Here is an 18960-nt window from a genome sequence, read left to right as displayed (position 1 = left end):
TAGATCTGTTCTTATACAGGGAAATGACTAATGAAAGAGTTAAAAGAATCCTACGGGCGAGTGGATATAAATTTTTTAATGCCGGAGAATCAATTATGTCAAAAGCAATGAATTTACAGCGATAATTACAGAGATATTTCTTTTCCTCCTTCAAACTAAGGGCAAGGGGTTTCTGGTGAACTCCAGAGCAGCCCAGTAGTTACGCTTGCACACATGTGTAGTTGCTGTGCTAAAGGTCATTGGATAATAAACTATATATCGTTCACTCTCTCGTCTGGGATTAGCTTTTCTCTAGGAATTCTTTCACTTTTCCAATATCCTTCTGAACTAAAATCACTCCTTCAAATAGAGAAACAGTACTCTTTACAGAGAAGAAGCCAAAAGCCAAGAGTAACCTTGTTGACATTGACTTTGCACTCAGTCTCCTCCCCCATTTCTGATCTCTCCTTGAAGCAGTGCTGTCACTACCCCACCAGCTACCTAGCCGTGTTCCAGCTTGGTCCCCTGAAGACTGGATTTTACAATCTCTAGCCCACCTACCACTTTCACTGGGAATTACTGAGAATAGAATGTTTCCTACAAATGGCAAACTTTACAAATATTGGTGGATCTTACCTATTGCTAAGTTTCAAAACAAAACATCTTTAAGTAACACATGGTAACTCTTAAGAATTTTTTTAAACTCAATTAGATCAGTGTTTGTATGCAAATTCAGACTTACAATAAACTGTAGGAAGATATGTATATAATCCTGGTTGTATACAGCTGGCACAAGCTATAATTTATACATTAATATTCACAATCCAACCTGGCTACTTCAAATTACTGACAACCAGCTTTTGTTCCTTATTTATAGAACTTTCCTGGAAAGGATCAGCATTTGCTGGGAAACTAAATGACTATGTTCTAATCATGTTTCTGAGACCTCATTTTGAGATCTCAGAAAAATCTCTAAAAAAAACTCTGTGAGATAACATTTCCATAAATGAACTCATAATGAAAACCTTTAATAAGGACGATGGAACTAAAGATAGTTATCCCATGTAAGTGGCAGGCAGTTACAGTACAAATTCTGAGCACTCATTCTATTTTTAGTTTCTATAAGGGTAATGGGCAAAATGATACTAAATTGGTATAATGTTTCACATTGGTCTTAATTTAAAATGTCTTTTTCTTTCTAGTACTATCTATGTATTAAATTATACTAAGAAAACTCTAGAAGAGGGTTATAAGAAAAGGTAATTATTTTGTCCAGTTTAAATAGGACTGCTCTCAGGTAAATTTTATGCCGCAGTTTCTCTCTATACTTTGAAAAATTCTGTCAGTCATCTTGCTGGGAAAAATGTCCTTTGAAAGTGGCTAAGATTTCTATAATTACTGCTATCATTACGGGGTACATGAAATGTAAATATCCAATTGAACTATACAATATATGTCACTTTCTTTTATTTAAAAAAAACACACATACACTGTATCACATGGCATGAAATAAGATTTAATGTTTTCTAACTTCCCCCTCCCATTATTTTGTTGCTGACGTGTTATCTAATGTAAAATTTGGAACAAACCCAGACTATTTCCAACCATGCAGATAGCTCATTATCCAGGTGTCTTAAAGATGGAGGGATTAGTGAGCATAAGGGTGGTGTTATGAAGGAGTTAGAATCCTGGGAATTGAAAACTAGCCTGAAGCCAAATCTTGCTCATGATCCAAATCACCAATGGGGAGATAAGGTTGGGATTTGAGATAAAATATGCCACATTATCCCAGACACAATCTACCATTCATTTTACCTATTGTATTGATAAGTCTGCCACCCCACCCCACAACCCACATACCTATATACACAGTCTCTAACTCTTTGGCCTTTAAATTTGTAACCAAAGTACAGTTGCAAGCCCAACCCAACACACTTGGCCTTAAGCCTTTTTCCTCCCGATTTTAATAAAATAGTATTTTTGATTCTTCATTAAAAAGAAGACATGCTTTGGGAATTTTCTGTTTCCTAACCATCACCTAGTATTATTCATTCAGCTTTGTGTGCATCTACGTGTTTTAACAAGCTCTCATAAATTACCCATGATACTAAACTTGGCCTTTTTATGCAGCTGTTGTTTGTGAGTAGGTTGGGTTTAGTGGTGTTAATGGTGGAGGCATACTCTTGGCTGCGCCCACGTCTCCAGCTAGAAAACAGATTCTTGTAACTCATATCACCTTTGTTGACAGGAAGGTCAGCAGTTTAAACATTTTTATTTATTTATTCATTTGCCCTTTATTTAGTTTTTGATGAGGGAGGAATTGGGGATAGGGAGATGTTGACATATATATTTATTTATTCATAGTGACTATCAGGATGCAGTTTGAGCTTTTAAAAACTAAAATATACTTGATTGTGACAATTAAACATATATTTTGTAATATACAATGTGACTGTACATAGAACAACTGCAAAATTTGGGAAAATTGATTCCTAGAGAACCAAGCTTATTCTATTCTACTGTCTGTTCTTAAATCAGATCTTAGAGCAGATACTAAAAGTAGGAGTTCAAATGCATGTCTATGAGGTCAGGTAGCAGCAATGTTCTTGCCAGACTGAGGACTGACAATAGATAAAGAATATACTTAAGATACAGTTTTCTGCCACTCTTCTGTCTTTCTTGAACCTCAAGTTCTAGAGGCATGCTCAAGGGTAGTGCTTTATTTTCCTGTTGTTTTCATGGCAAGGATGGAGGCCATCATCCTTAGCAAACTGACACATGAACAAAAAATCAAATACTACATGTTCTCACTAATAAGTGGGAGCTAAATGATGAAAACTCATGGACACATAGAGATGAAAAATGGACATTGGGACCTACTTGAAGGTGGAGGGTGGGAGGAGAGAGAGGATCAGAAAAAGTACCTATTGGGTACCAGGCTTAATGCCTGGGTGATGAAGTAACCTGTACTACAAACCCCCATGACATTAGTTTACCTATATAACAAACCTGCATATGTACCCTGGAACCTAAAATAAAAATTTAAAAAAAAAAAAAAAACAACACACACTAGGTTGAAAACATACTCCTATTGGTGGAGATAGGATGCTCTTAGGATCATCATCCCTCTGCCTAAGCCTGGTTTTTGTCAACAAGCTCAAACTCAATTTGAGAATCTTCAACAGGATCTTAATTAGTCGATGAGTCTCTCACAGTAGCATCTATATTCTCTTTAAGAGTGATTTCTTCTGCCAGCAATATTGTTTCCTTTGTCAAAGTCAGCCCCAGGCCTTGCCTAATGTATCCTGTGGTTCCAAGGCAGATTGACCAGAGGCTTTAAGACTGTAGGGTATCTACAATCCTCAAGTAAAAATAATATGATATGAAGAATCAAAGAGCCTCCTGGGTTGCAGGTGATAACAATCCACGGATCTAAACATCTCTTCTCTTTTCTAAGTGGCACGACCCATTCCTAAGGACTTAAACACCAAGCTCTTCCTGCTTATTGACTTTGGGACCCAAGGGATATACCCTGGTTATTCCCGATCGTAAGCTTAGCTTTCCCAAGATTTCAGTAAATATATGTCTATTGGAAAAAAGTAAGTGGAGTCTGTCTTTCCAGATATTAGCTTATGACTTAACAACCATGTTTCAGATCTATTTTTCCACTCTACAATGACCCTATCTTCTGCCAGTTTCAATTCTGTTTACTTCTTTAGTCCCTATCCCACTAATCTAATGTTCCTTTGCTTTGCTCTGGGAGTGCATGGACTCAAGTGGGCTGCCCTTCAATCAATGACAGTTGTTGTGTGCCCCAACTGTCATTCTATTCTCTCCTTAAAGATTAACGTGCAGGAGAGTAGAATAAATGAAAGGGAACTTTCCCTTTTCCTCAACTGTCTTTGCCAATAGGAATGGAAACAAAAAAATCCTAGAGCTACCTCCATGATGTGGATGAAACTGTATCTCCTTGAAATGCATATGTTGAAGCTCTAACCACCAGTTCCTCAGAATGTGACCACATCTGGAGATTAAGCATGGTTTAAGGAGATGTATATGGGTGCCAACTAGACTTGTAATGGTCAGTTTTATGTGTCAACTTGGCTGGGCCATGGTCCCTGGATATTTTGTCAAACATTATTCTGAATGTTTCTAGGAGGGTGTTTTCAGATGAGATTTACATTTAAATCAATGAACTTTGAGTCAAGCAAATTGCCCTCCATAATGTGAGGGGGGCTGATTCAATCGGTTGAAGGCCCGAATAGAACAAAAGACTGACCTCTCCCCAAATGAGAGAGAATTCTGACAACAGAAATCTTAAGAACTTAAACAGCAATATCAGCTTTTCCTGAGTCTCTAGACTGCCAACCCAACCTGAAGATTTTAGATTTGCCAGTCTCCATAATTATGAGTCAGTTCCTTAAACTAAAGCACCCTCTTTCCGTCTCTCTGCCTCTGTCTCTCTCTCTCGCTCTCTCTCTCTCTCTCTCTCTGTCTCTCTGTCTCTCTCTCTCTCACACACACACACACACACACACACAGACACACACACACAATTGGTTCTGTCCCTCTGGAGCACCCTGACTAATATTCCCTGCCATATCTCATCTTAGCAGCCCTGTTACTATCTGCTGAGTCTGGAAATATCATCTCAGAATTTTGCCGCTGCAGTTGCTTTTGAAGGACCTACTCTTCACAGATGGTTAAGTTGGAAGCCCTGAGAGTGGAAGGAGCCTCTCTTATACAGATTAGTAGTTACTTCTGTAATTAAAAAATACATCTATCCCAATGCACACACTTTTATTCCTATCACTGTTCCTATAAAGATTTTCTCCCATGACTGTCACTGTCTGAGCTTAGGCGTAGTCACTTTACTTCTGGAAAAGATTGAGGGATAAATTAAGGGACATGACTGTGGCACTTTCTGCTCAGCAACTTCAGCATTTCTTTAAGAGGAGGGTAAGGGACGCGACACTTCTCTTTCATCTTTTTCCTTAGTCTTTCCTTCAACTGCCAGGACACGTACATACACCTTGCATTGATAGTATCCTAAAAACACTGACAGAATCCTAAGATAAAATATAAGACAAATAATCATGTTAAGAATTCTTTTCTCCCACCGTGATTTCATAAAATAAGAGATAAAATTTTCCTTTAAAAGCAGGATAAACACTATAATTTATGCTCTATATTCTGATAGTGTTAAAAAAGCTATAGACATTGCTAAGCAGATGCATCAAGAGATATTTAAGTATTTTTGTCTTTTTTTAATTGAGTTTTTCCTCTCAGTCCTGAGTCTTGTCCCCTTTGCTATAAATATTTTATTATTATTTTATTAAAACAAATACTTGTTTAGCCAATTGTATATTTGAATATGGGTTTGTGTGCAGGTAATATACAACTTCTCAAATGTTGAAATGTGTAGACATCAAAAATGACCTGAAGAATGACCACAGACACATAATGAATCCTTGATATATTATTTCCACGTATGGCATTTCCCTTCTGTATCATTCAGATCACCTTGTCTTGTGTGGGGAAAAAACCCATTGCCCTGAAATTTTACTGCATTCATTTTGCAATTGAAGGAAAAAAATTCTGTACGTGCCAGTTAATCACCCTAGATATAAGCACCAGCTGTACTTTCTGCTTTCTTTATGAGCATATTTTACTTCAGGTAAACACAGTAATTCTGGCAGAAAATTGATATGAATCCTGTCATTATGTATTCATTATTTTTTAAGAACATTTACATTTGTACAGGAAATAATGTTAAATTAGAGGAAGAGAAACTTGAATTCGTGTCTTGGCTCTGCCACCTTGATTCTAGGTAAGTTAATTAGTCTTAGTTTCCACATCTGTAAGTTGGGATAATATCCTTTACTTTATAGGGTTGCTGTGAAAATGAACAGCAGTAATTTATGTAAAGTTTTGCAGTACCTGGACATTGCTTTTGTTCAGTTAATTATTGTTTAACTCATTCCCTCTGGTAAAGAAAATAATTATAATATCTGCTTTATCTTTTAAGCAAACTATGATGAAAAAAAATGTAGTACTAACCACAAATCCTCTTAGGGATACTTTTAGAAGAAAATGCAAACATAAAGTATGACTCCTTGTATGTGCGTGTGTGTGTGTGTGTGTGTGTATTTCATTCTACATGCATAAACATTCTGTGTTAAACCCGTTAGTCCTAATTTCAATCAGCATAACTGGGGATCCTTGCTTCCTTCCATATGCCTGTCCCAGCTTTTCAGATCAGTTCTAAGCAACAGGAAAAATGTTAGTCAAAATGTTTCAGAAATGGTTGACAAGTCATTGTTCTTGATGTAAATTAATGAATAACTGCCAGTTAACATCTTATTTCAACCCGGCTGACAGAATCCATACACACAGAATAGCACAAGCCAGCTGGAATAAGCCCTCCACTCAACAGAGAGAATAAGTCATTAATTCCTTTTCTCAGGTTTGGGCAGTTGGAGTACAATTCATGGAACTAAACAGGAGGGAGGTTATGTCCATCAGGAGACTGGGCCGGGTATAAAAAGAGAAATGGAGACTATTTGTTCTTTAGAAATTGAAAAATGTTAATGAACAAAGCTCAGCCAGGAAAAATTGTTTGGAGAGACACCCATTCATAAAACTAAAGTTCTGTTTCCTTTGGTCCAGTTATATTAATGCAGGCAGAGCTCATGGTCAGAGTCCTCAATGGATACCAGGGCTATCCTAGAACAATACCTATAGCAAATCAGGTCCTCTCAGCATTACTTATTCTGATCTGTTGCTCTGGTATTTGCCTGTTTTGTGTTGCTGTAAAGGAATACCTGGGACTGAATAATTCACAAAGAAAAGTGGTTTATCTGGCTCATGGTTCTACAGGCTATACACAAAGCATGGCACCAGCATCTACTTCTGGTCAGGAACTCAGGAAGCTTCCAATCATGTTGGAAGGTGAAGGAGGAATAGCCGTGTCACATGGTGAGAGCACAGGCAGGAGATAGGGGAGAGAAGCACCAGACTCTTTTAAACAATCAATTCTTGCATGAACTAACAGAGTAAGAACTCACTCATTACCACTGGGAGGGCACCCATGACTCAGTCACCTCCAATGAGGCCCGACCTCCAACACGAGGAGGTCGCATTTCAACATGAGATTTGGAGGGGACAAATATCTAAATTGATCACTTGCTTAGGAGGATGTGAAGTTGTATTTTTCTCTCTCCTACATATGGAAAAGGACAAGAATAACACTACCAAATATTTTACTATATGGCCAATTACAACTGACATGTGGAGTGGACCTACTGACTTCTGAGTGTGTTGCAAGAACTCCATGATTTCTTCCTGTTGGCCTCTCTGATGGCCCCAAGGGAATTCAGCCCCCAATAGGAAGGAGCTGGTCTGATATCGACAAAGCCTCATCCAAGCCTCACATTCAGCTTCCCATAATTACAAATCAAACTGCCTACCTTTCTCATAGAGAAATCTGAGTAGTCAGGTTCGCTTTCATCAAAAATTCTAAGCATATTCACTTCATCCCGCATAGCACCTGTATTAGGCTTGTCAAATTCCTGATATCAGAAGTTTCAAACTAGGGTAAAATTATGCTGTTTCAGCTAAAAAGCTTTTTGATGTCAGTTTCTACAGTAATTACATTTTGCCAGGTTTTTAAAATTTCAAAAGCAATATATGATCAATGTAAAAATTTAAAAAATGCTAAAAGCACAAAAGAAGAAACTTACCCATGACCATATGATTCATTCAATTAATCTGTATTTCTTACACCTACTATCTGCCAGGGATCGTAGATATATAAGCACTGTTAATACTTACAGTCTAACTTCCGAAATGCAGGTAAGTAGATACTCATATTTATGCTTGTAGTAGTTAACAATTTTTTTTGCTGGGGGAGGGGATAAAGTTTCGCTCTTGTCGCCCAGGCTGGAGTGCAATGTGTGATCTCAGCTCACAGTAACCTCTGCCTCTCGGGTTCCAGCGATTCTCCTGCCTCAGTATACCAAGTAGCTGGAATTACAGGCACTTGCCGCCATGCCCAGCTAATTTTTGTAGTTTTAGTAGAGACAAGGTTTCACCATGTTGGCCAGGCTGGTCTTGAACTCCTGAACTCTGGTGATCCACCTGCCTCAGTCTCCCAAAGTGTTGGGATTACAGGTGTGAGTCACCATGTACAGCCAACAATTTTTTTTTAAAGAGTGTTTAACGTTATTTATTAAGTGTAACCTCAATGATATTATGAGAAGAATGTTGAAATAGAGTCAGAAGCCTGGGTTCTAGATTAAACTCTTACTAGTTGACCTAGAACAAACCAAGTTTTCCTTGTACCCTTTAGTCCTTTTTATATCTAACATTCTGTGAATTTTACTACCAGTAACCAATATGTGCAGTTCTTTATAAAGCCCATTATTCAAATGATGCCCAGTGTTCTTTTTCTAAATCAATAATAGAGTTTTCTGTCATAATAATTTGGCATAATCATTCATGTGGCTACACCTCAAAGTATGACTCTACATGACTTAATTTTTTTTTTTTTTTTTTTTTTTTTTTTTTTTTTTTTTTTTTTTTTTACTTATTGTAAGTTCAGGGGTACAATGGCACGGTTGTTACATAGGTAAACTTGTATCATGCAGATTTGTTGTAAAGACTATTTCATCATTTAGTATACATCATAAAATGTATACTAAAGCCGAGTATACATTAGTTATTTTTCCTGACCCACTCCTTCCACCCACCTTCCACTCTCCGATAGACCCCAATGTGTGTTGTTCCACTCTCCGTGGAATTTTATCCAAAACCTGTTACTTACAAACAAACAAACAACAAATGAATACAAACACTCAACATGAACTATATAACAGAAAAACATGCCTGAAACATCTCAGAATTATTTTCTTTTTGGTATTTAACAATACACTTCCAATCATTTTGGAGTATTAAACACTTTTTAGTTTACTTGTACATTTGAAATATGCATACATGATCAGTCACAGAGGTCAAAGCCAACCAAAAATGGTCAATAAAGCTAAGGCCTGAATAAAACTGCTGCATTTCTAATCAGTGTTATTAACTGTTCAGAACCCTGAAACCAGCTTTGCTCATGAAAGGGTCAGGAGAAGCAAACCACACCACTCTGGATGGTATCAATGGTAAACACTATCTGACTCTGTAAAGAGGTACCTAAGCCATTCAGGCAGAAAAGAACGGGGGAGAAAGAAAAAAAGACATGACAATGTCAATATACAGTTGGCTCTCCATGTCTGTGGATTCGGCTTCTACAAATTCAACCAATGATAGATCAGAAATATTGGAAAAATAAAAGTCAAAAACATGTGACTGAGCGCGGTGGTTCATGCCTGTAATTCCAGCACTTTGGGAGGCCAAGGTGGGCGGATCATTTGAGGTCAAGAGTTTGAGACCAGCCTGGTCAACATGGTGAAACCCCATCTCTACTATAAACACAAAAATTAGGTGGGTGTGGTGGCTGGTGCCTGTAATCCCAACTACTCGGAGGCTGAGGCAGGGAGAATTGCTTGAACCTGGGAGGTGGGCGTTGCAGTGAGCCAAGGTCGCCCAATGCACTACAGCCTGGGCGACAGAGCAAGACTCCCTCTCAAAAAAAAAAAGTTAAAATCATTAAAAAATAATATTAATTTTAAAAATGCAGCATGGCAACTATTTACATAGCGTTCACATTATATTAGGTATTATAAGTAATCTCTTTAAAGTATACAGGAGGATATGTGGCGGTTATAGGCAGATACTATGCCATTTTATGTAAGGGATTTGAGCATTTAATTTTGATATACATGGGGATCTGGAATACATTGAAAAAAAGGAGAGAAATTACCTGTCTAGTAATATTTGTACAACATATTAATCTTTTCTTTTTCTAAAAAATGTTTTGTTTACTTGTGGTTATAAATACTCAAGTAATGTTATAAATAGAATAACCAATGTACCCCTTTTCCTGACTGGCATGATTTATTCCTGTTACTCTGGTATGATTCTTAATAATTTCCTTGTTAGGGTATAAGTAATATGGTCAGTCATAGGAGAGTTTGGAAGTTTATATTTTGGAGGCATAAAAAGTTCAAAAAATGTTTAAGGTTGTCTTTATGGAATATCTCTACCAGAGCTCTACTTTCATTCAAGGACTAACATTTAAACAGAGCTTACTCCAGCCAAGCACTGTTCTAGCACGTTACACATAGTCGGTCATTTGACCCACTCACAATAACCCCAGGAGCTAAGCTGTTATTAACATTTCATTTTTACATATGAGGAAACTGAGGCGCCCTGCCTAAAGGCACACCACAGAAAAGTAGCCTATTTGAGATTTGAACTCAGGCAATCTCAATCAAGGGGCCTTGTTTTAACTACTATACGCCTTTCAAATCTATTTTTAAAATTAAATCTGTTAGGTCGCTTGTTTGTTCATATTGATTGAAAAGAAAAAATCAATAGTTTGTTCACAATTAGTCAATAATTTGTTTATAAATCCCACCAGTAATTTACAAATATGACAATGAAAGAAATCTACAATATTCATTCCTCTTTCCACATTGCCATTTCCAATGAATTCATAACAGACATTGACTGAAAATGAAATAACCTAAATTGCCTTTCATTTCCCAATAAACAGGCTAAAGAAGAGAAATATAGCTACTAAATCAACTAGATACTCGTAATTCCCAGACACACCTACCCTTGACCCACACCCACTGCCCTGAGAATCTTGGGGAACAAGACAAAGGCTTAGAGGCTTTCAAGAACACAGTTTCATTTACTGAAAGACAAAAGGAAAATTCAAGTAACTTTCACTGGGCCACTTTGCTATCAAACCATATCCTTTGATCTGCAATTAAGAGCTCATTCATTCTTTTTCAAACATATATTTAAACATATTTAAATATGAGGCTCAAGCTTCTACAATTCTAATCATGCTTGAGTATCTGACCTCCCTGCTAACATCAGGTCTAAAGAATAAGGAAAGTATTACTAGGAACTGTTACAGCAGCGAGAGGTGACAGCTGACTGCTAGAAAGATGACCAAAAAAATCTCAAAAGTAGATGTAGAAGTGTCTTCATCGCAGTGAGGAATGTATACCAATATTGATGTCCCCTAGTAGCCATCAGAGAAATTAATAAGTTTTATTTGGCATCCTTGGTCTAGTATAGTACCTCTTGAAAAAGTTATGTTAATAACTGTGAAATTATTATTAACTGTGAAAGTTTTGTGGTTGCAGTTGAGAGCCTTAGTTACTTTAATTAACTTTCTAGAGGTTGTCTTTGTCTAGCGATATTTGTACAATTTAGTAAACTTTTTGTTAATAATAATATCTGATATCCAGTAAGTGATCTACCTTGATTATGGATAAAGTATTATTTATTGCTGCATAACAGCATTTAAAAGAACCTGACAAATGAAAGAGGTAGAACATGAAAAAATTAACTTTCTAATCTATGATTGCCTGCATAGTGATAAACTCCAAATGAAAAATTAAAATTTACATGATCTAATTGCATTGTTTACCAAATATAAACCAACTGTATATTTGAAACATCTGGATCATTCAATGAACATGTGACATTTATCCTTCTGTGTGGAAGTGCATAGATGCAGCCTAAGTGACTGTTAGCAAATGCCTAGATATGTTTTCTCAGGAGGGTAGCTATAGTTTTCTTAGATTTTCCTTCTGTAAAACAAGGGTGGTATTAGACACATCATCTGTCTTTCAGACACTCAGTTCAGCTTTAGAAAAGAGAGACGCATAAAAACAGAGCATTTATGTTATAATTCCATGGTAAGGAATTACGCCACCAAGAAGAGCTGGATGGAATTCTGCTTTTTAAGGATGAAGTCTGCTACAGAGAAATCTGCCAGGACTTTTCCATTTTTATTCCTGTGTTCTATTTTCTACCTCCAAGTTTAGTAATCCGCGGTATATGTTGGCAGAGCATAAGCTTTCTCCTTGGTTCCAACTTCCCCTTATTAACCCGAAATGAAATCCTATAAAGCTCTGTGCAGAAAAATTACACAACCAAATGAAAGGTTGCATTAGCTATCTTCTGCCTCGAGCTTCTGCTTAATGCTCTAATGACAAGATAGTGAATGATGCGGAACACCCAAGGGGCAGGAATGGAAAAAAACGAGATGTTGAATGGATGCATGTATCTCTCAATGGCGTATCTTCAGAGATAGAGGCCAGAACTTCCATAGTATTAATTTCCCTAAACATCCAACTTCCTAAAAATAACCTCAGGCTATCTCTTTGACCAAATTTTTTTCCCAGACCTGATGTCAGACACTATATTTAGGACCAAAGCTGGTTTAGATGATTTCATCCCATTCATTCAAAATTTCCCTTCACACAAGAGATGTTAATAATAGATGTGAACAAGGACCAGAAAACTGCAGGAAAAGTCTTGAAACTTGAAAGTGAAGGGGGTAGAACTATGTAGGAGTTGTCATTCGTGCCATTATTGTCAACAGGAAGCTCCTTGTTTTTCAGAAATTAACACAATAAATTCTTTTTTTTTTTTTTTTTTTTTTTGGAGATGGAGTCTCACTCTGTTGCCCAGGCTGGAGTGCAGTGGCGCAATCTCGGCTCACTGCAAGCTCCATCTCCCGGGTTCCCGCCATTCTCCTGCCTCAGCCTCCCGAGTAGCTGGGACTACAGGTGCCCGCCACCACGCCCGGCTAGTTTTTTGTATTTTTAGTAGAGACGGGGTTTCACCGTGTTAGCCAGGATGGTCTCGATCTCCTGACCTCGTGATCCGCCCGTCTCGGCCTCCCAAAGTGCTGGGATTACAGGCTTGAGCCACCGCGCCCGGCCCACAATAAATTCTTAAAAACTCTCTTATTTGCCATGAAGCCAATGAGGCCTTAAGAAATAGAAATTTGCATTCAATTTAAAATAAATCACCATATAAGCAGCTATGTTACTTGCCCTCCTACCTCAGTAGGTTGCAAGTGAAACCCAGAAGAAAAGTAAAAACACAGTGGAGTTAGGTCATTTTGATTACTATTACTAATTTATTTTTATCTAAGAATTTAATGGTAATCCTTTGTAAAAAACAATTAAAGGAATTTCAAGAAAGCTATTTTATAATTCTGAGTGGAAAGGTACATGATAGAAAACTGGAAACAATTGTTTTCTTTCATTAGAGCCAAAGGGTGGTAAAGAATCTTTAGGAGACCTGGAGTTGGGGGTGGGTAATTGACTTGGTATCACCCTAGATTACTGTTTATAACTTTATTTCCCCAGAAGAAATGAAAGATAGAGGCCCAAAAGGGAACAGAATGACTAAGGACCTCTTTTTCTTACTTTGCTTTTTTTTTCTTCAATCACAAGGTTTTGGGTTTTTTGTTTGTTTGTTTTTGTTTTTGTTTTTTCCAGAAGTTTGAGTGGTTCTCTGGTATTCTTTTGTATTTTGGCAATTCTATACTGAAAATTGCTTACTCATGATGAAATCTCTAAGAATTCCCTCAGGATAAAGATATCTCACTGAAGTTTATTTAATGGTGAGAATCATATTCTGTATACTGTTTACCTAATTGCCAGGATGAATTATGGTTATGTGGCATATCTTTCTCATAAGAAAAAGTTTAAGAAGTTAAAAAAGAAAGAATTGTGCCTTTCTTCCCTTTCTCTTTATTTTACCCTCAAAGAACATTATATTAAGCTAGCAATGTCCTCATACCCTTTGTCTTCTAACTGCCTTGTGTTTTTCTAAAAGTTAAAAATGCCTACCATTCTCATTGTATGAATGATCTAATTAAATCACCAAAACCACTGTGGAGATCAGCGAGTTTAAATACATAGCTTGTAAACAACAGAGCTGAGATGCAAACCTAGGTTTATTTGACTCCAAGGCCTGGGCTCAACCATTCCATCTATGCTTTTCTCAAACACCACTGTACCTGCTTGAGAATTCTTTCTCACTGCAGGTAGTTTTCAAGAATAGTTATCATGAAAGAAAACCTCAGTTTGATTGCCTCATCCCAGTGCACACATTTTCATGGTCATATTTGGAATACTTATAAAGAAATGTTCCAAAGTACTTTACACTTCCTAGTTAACGGCACAGAAGGAAGGGCCATGAATGATTTAGAAAGTCGAGCTACAGAATCTACCAATACAGGAATGCATCCCTGATAAAAAGATAGCCAGGACCAGACTAGCTCATGCAAATCTTTAGAAATAGAGTCCTTGACAAGAAAACTAAGAAGATCATGTCTAATTTTGAAAGTTCATTCACATATAAACCAAGTGCTAATCTTTAAATCCAGCATACTTTATGACTGTACAGAGTAACAACTGAACAATCATGTAATCTGCAATTATCTATCATAAAAATATCATTTATTTTTTAAAATATTTAATAAGTGCCTCCCATTGAGCCAAGGATGGGGAATTCCAAGCTGAATACACAACAGATAAGAATTTACCTTTGCAGTGGCCAGTGTGTGAGAGAAAACACGTAAATAAGCAAACACCAATCATGACAAGTGCTATGGAGGAGGCTGAGAGAATGATGGGCTGGTTGAGGTAAGGCTTAGGGCAGAAGTATAAGAAGGAGGTGGTTCGGCAAAGAGCGTAGAGAAGAGAATCACAGGTAGAGAGAGCGGCAGGTGTGAGGCCTCGAAGTGGCACAGAGCTTGGTGTGTGCTGGAAACTGAGAACACAGTGAGGCTGAGGTGAGGTGGAAGGAAGCAGGGTGTGGGGCTTAGTGCAGGAATGTGATATCAGAAGAAATGGGAGAGAATGAGAGAAGTCTGGTTATGATGTCAACTTCAGATTTGGATTGCAAATGCAATAAAAATCCACTGGTCCTTTATAAGCAAGAGGCCCTTATGATCTGATATACGCTGTAAAAAGTATTCTCTGCTGTTTTGCAGAGAATGTGCTGCAAGACATGGTTACCAGCTATTGCTCTGGAGATGAAGAGAGCTTGGACTAGGGTGGTACAGATCAGAACAGAGAGAGGTGAATAGATTTGAGATGCATTTTGATGTAGAAATAACAGTAGCAGGACTTTTTGACAGGGTGGCTATGAAAAGGAAAATGAATCAAAATTTGCATTGAGTCACTGGGTAAATAATGATGGCCATTAGGAAAATAGGAAAGCCAGTGCAGTACTTTCTAATTTTTCTAGGAGTCTAAATTTAATTTGTTAAAATAAGTACGGCTACTTAATTATTGAGTAGCTGCTATGCTATTAGACACTTTAACAGATATTTGAAAGATATTATATCATCTAACCAGCAGTCTTACAGAGCAAGGTTATAATGGCCTTTTTATATATGAGAAAATGGACATTCAGAAAAATTCAAGTAACCTCTCCAAGGCATCAATCTGGAAATTAGTAGAATCCAGTTCCATTTGGCTTGAAAACTTGATCTTAAAATCCCCCATGGTGGATTTTGTATTGCTCTGACTTCCAGTTATAGCCCTATACCCAGGATAGTATCTGGCATATAATGTGTTCCTAATATATATTTACTACCTTCAAACTTAAATACATGTAATTTCCACTATGGATCAATGCTTCTCAGAGATTCCCAAGTTCACTACCTTTTATTGACATCTTAAATAAACATACTATTTGAGTAGATTCACAGGGCTATCCTTTAAACTACTGCCCAGCTGGGAACCACACAGGACTCTCTATTGAGGATGAACTGCTCTAGTTACATTCCTATTTCTGCGTCCTTTGTTGAGAAAGATGTGTGGGCACACCACACTGACAGGACTTGGGAGGCATCACAGAAGGCTCAACTAGGGCTCAGACTCTCAAAACCACGGCTGGGAGACCTAGAAAAGTCATTCTCAGATGAAGGATGTCCCTGGGTAGATTGAGTGTCCCTCACTCTGCCAACACCCTCAAGGTGTTGGTACCCTTGGCTTCTATCATGGATTTCTGCACCCTTGGGTTCTATCATGGGTTGACGCTAGTTTCAGGGTCACAAGCATCCTTACCCCAGGGTGCAGTCTTCTAAAAAGGGCCCCTTCCACTGTCAGGGCTTAGGCCAACCCACTAGCACCATTGAGAGTCTCTCTCTTTTCCAAGGAAATTCCCCAGCCCCACAGCTTCCCAATCATGATGTCTTGATTTCTGACACCCACCCAGTTCATCAACCATTGCTAGAAAGTTCTATTTAATTCACAACTTGTCAAAGTATAAGCATTTTCTGCACCTCGCCTCTAGGCAGATGACCAAAACAAACATAAGACTGTGTCTCAAGCTGATTCTGTACTATTATACTTCATCATAACTCTAATCCTCAAAGCCTATGCTCAACGATATTGATGATCTCCCATAGCATATGCTTTATTCCAACTTGGATTTTACCACTCCCTTCCGAACAGTATCCAAATATGTAATTCATCTACTACTCTCTGTCTTGCTGTAGGGTATTACGTGTCAAACTCAGATAAGTTCACTTTGAACTCCAAAAGACTTCCAGTAAATACAGTTCTGGTATAAGTCTCCTGCCGGTGAGCAGACAGGCCCCCAGGACTGTTCATCCCTCCTTCAAGGAGATAGCACCTGGCCCCCTTCCTGCCAGTCTGCTTTCCTTCCTATCTATCAAGCTGGAAGAACTTCCTGATACCATTCCTCATGATTGTCATCCTCCTCATGGTTTAAGTTCTGCCATCTCACCAACACCAAGGACACCAAGTATTCCACATATGCCTTCTTCACAAAGACAGTGTGTCACCCTACATCTTCATCAGAGTCCCATCTCAGAGTAATGAACTAGATTCTCAACTACATCATTTGGATTGAACCACTGGCAATAGCACTAAGACTTAGTTATGTAGCTAACGGTGCCAGAGAGGAATATGATTCAAAAGCATACTTGGATACAAATATCCGTAACAAGACAGCTCACACAGCTACCAATAGGGCATGAAACCCATACCTCACCTTGGCCTGGTTAACAAAGGGGCTTGAGGGCAGAATACTGTCAGGTTTTTGTAGAGGACTGTTTATTTCACCCCAGAAGGGATAATGCCATACACAGATTGGAACTTTTGGCTCTCAAAGAAACCCTCCAGGATGGAGCTACCATATCACGACTTCCTCTCCTCCACTCCACCAGTCTCTCTGCTTTTTCTCCTAATTGAGACTAGCTTGTTTGAGCCCAGAAACAGCCCCATGGCCTTTCATGCATGTTTTTGTTGGATTCATCATCTGCTGGCATCTCATCCTGTGCTAACATAGTATCTGATTTTATCCACATTCCCTGATTTTATTTCCCAGGTTAAGTCTGAAATCCTGTCCAGGTTTCTTCACCTTAAGACCACTGTTTTTGCAATTGCTAATCCTATCTCAGCATGCGCACGAGCCATGATGTCATCAAGATAAAATATATCAAGCTCTTACAGTAGAAACAAACTTTAGCTTGAAGTCTTTCTTTTGTATTTTACAGAAGATAAAACTGTAGAGGTTAAGTGATTTACCCAACATCACAAAGTTAATTAAAGATGATAACGCCTTCTGACCTGTAGAACAAATGATCTTTATACAGTAACCATGCCATCTCATTCTTAGAAATCATATTCAGCAAGAGAGGGAAACCCAAGGAGTGTGTTTCATGACAATTCAAGTTTGGGAACAAATGACTGATTTTGAAGGTTAAGTTCTGTTCTGAAAAACAACACAAGCATTGAAAATGGATGTTAACAGCTAAAGTTTACAGAGAAATACATCCGGGTGTTTTCATATTTTTAATTTTCCTAAAAATTTGTCAAACTAAATCCTGATGGGATTAAAAAGGTGATTTTTCTTTAAAGCCAATTAACCAGTATATGAATAAATGTTTATATTTTCTTAGTAATCGTGTATGGATCATATATAACACGTAGTTAATGTAGTTGGAAAAAGGAATTTTTTAAACCAAGTTTAATGTCCTCACCTCAAAAGTGGAGGTCTCTTTCTGTGTAAAGAGTCTTCCAAAAGTCAAATGCTTAGTAATAACTTCCAAAGGTGAGGTTCACTCTCAGGGTCAAATATCGATAGCCACAGAGTTCTTCCCCATCCCAAGCACTTTATTTTTCTGTAGGAAACATCACTAAAGGATCAGGAGCAGTTTGGGAAACATTATGTGCATTTTCATATTTTTTAAGTATAAGAAAGTCTAAATTCCATATATTACTGAAGTCCACAGAAGAACAGGAAACAAGCCTATCTCCCAATGCCATTGTTTTCTTCAACTTTACTTGCATCATGTACATTTTTGGTGCTTTCCAAGTCAAATTTTTCTATCGCATTTTGAGTTTCCTCAACAAATTATATTGCTATTTCAGTGTCTGTACTTAAAATGTACACCTAATATATGACTGTTATGTAGTAGGTACATAAAGTTTTATACTAGTGTTTATTTTTTCACTAGCAGTTCTTATACTGCTGGTTTAAGAGCTGTCAAATGTAGAAAAGGGAAGCTGACAGGTATAACTTACAAGTAAATGAGCCATTTCCCCCAAATGGGTAAGGCTATTCCCAAAAGGATTAGCTTGGGCCAGTCTGGTCTTAGCAAATACTTTTCCTTCACAATGATCTATACATTTCTCAATTAAAAAGGCTTTTCTTACCAAGCTGTTAATAATAGACTTTAGCAATAAGTTTTTCAAAATCTATGAGGTTGGATTCTGCTCTGTGCTGTGCATGCTGGTAACTGAATCCCTCCTGCCAGGACAGCTGAAGGATGGCAAGTTGTCAGCTCAGAGTCATCTGCTAAGTCGTCAGTAGAGGCACCGCCAGCCAGCATCACCAGTTAAATCACAGTCCAGGGGACAAATGGTTTTGACAGCCAGATGAAACTTGAAAACTCTGGACACTAGAAGTAGTCTGCCCTAACTCCCTGCTATTCATTGCAGCACTTCCTTGTACCAGGTACAGAATCTCTGTCCCACCTCGACCTAATAATTCTTATATTTTTATGTTGCCTCAGCA

At 37.9% G+C, this 18960-nt stretch overlaps 1 protein-coding gene across 2 annotated transcripts in view; it reads right to left on the bottom strand.

Annotated features, from left to right (window-relative positions):
• NRG1 (neuregulin 1) overlaps positions 1–18960 on the bottom strand; it is a 1136884-nt gene that overhangs the window by 686790 nt on the left and 431134 nt on the right. The window lies entirely within an intron of this gene.

Source organism: Rhinopithecus roxellana, chromosome 9 (assembly GCF_007565055.1).
Source record: "Rhinopithecus roxellana isolate Shanxi Qingling chromosome 9, ASM756505v1, whole genome shotgun sequence".
NCBI lineage: Eukaryota > Metazoa > Chordata > Mammalia > Primates > Cercopithecidae > Rhinopithecus > Rhinopithecus roxellana.
Note: the sequence above shows the minus strand (reverse complement) of the source record. Positions and strands in the feature narration are given on the sequence as shown.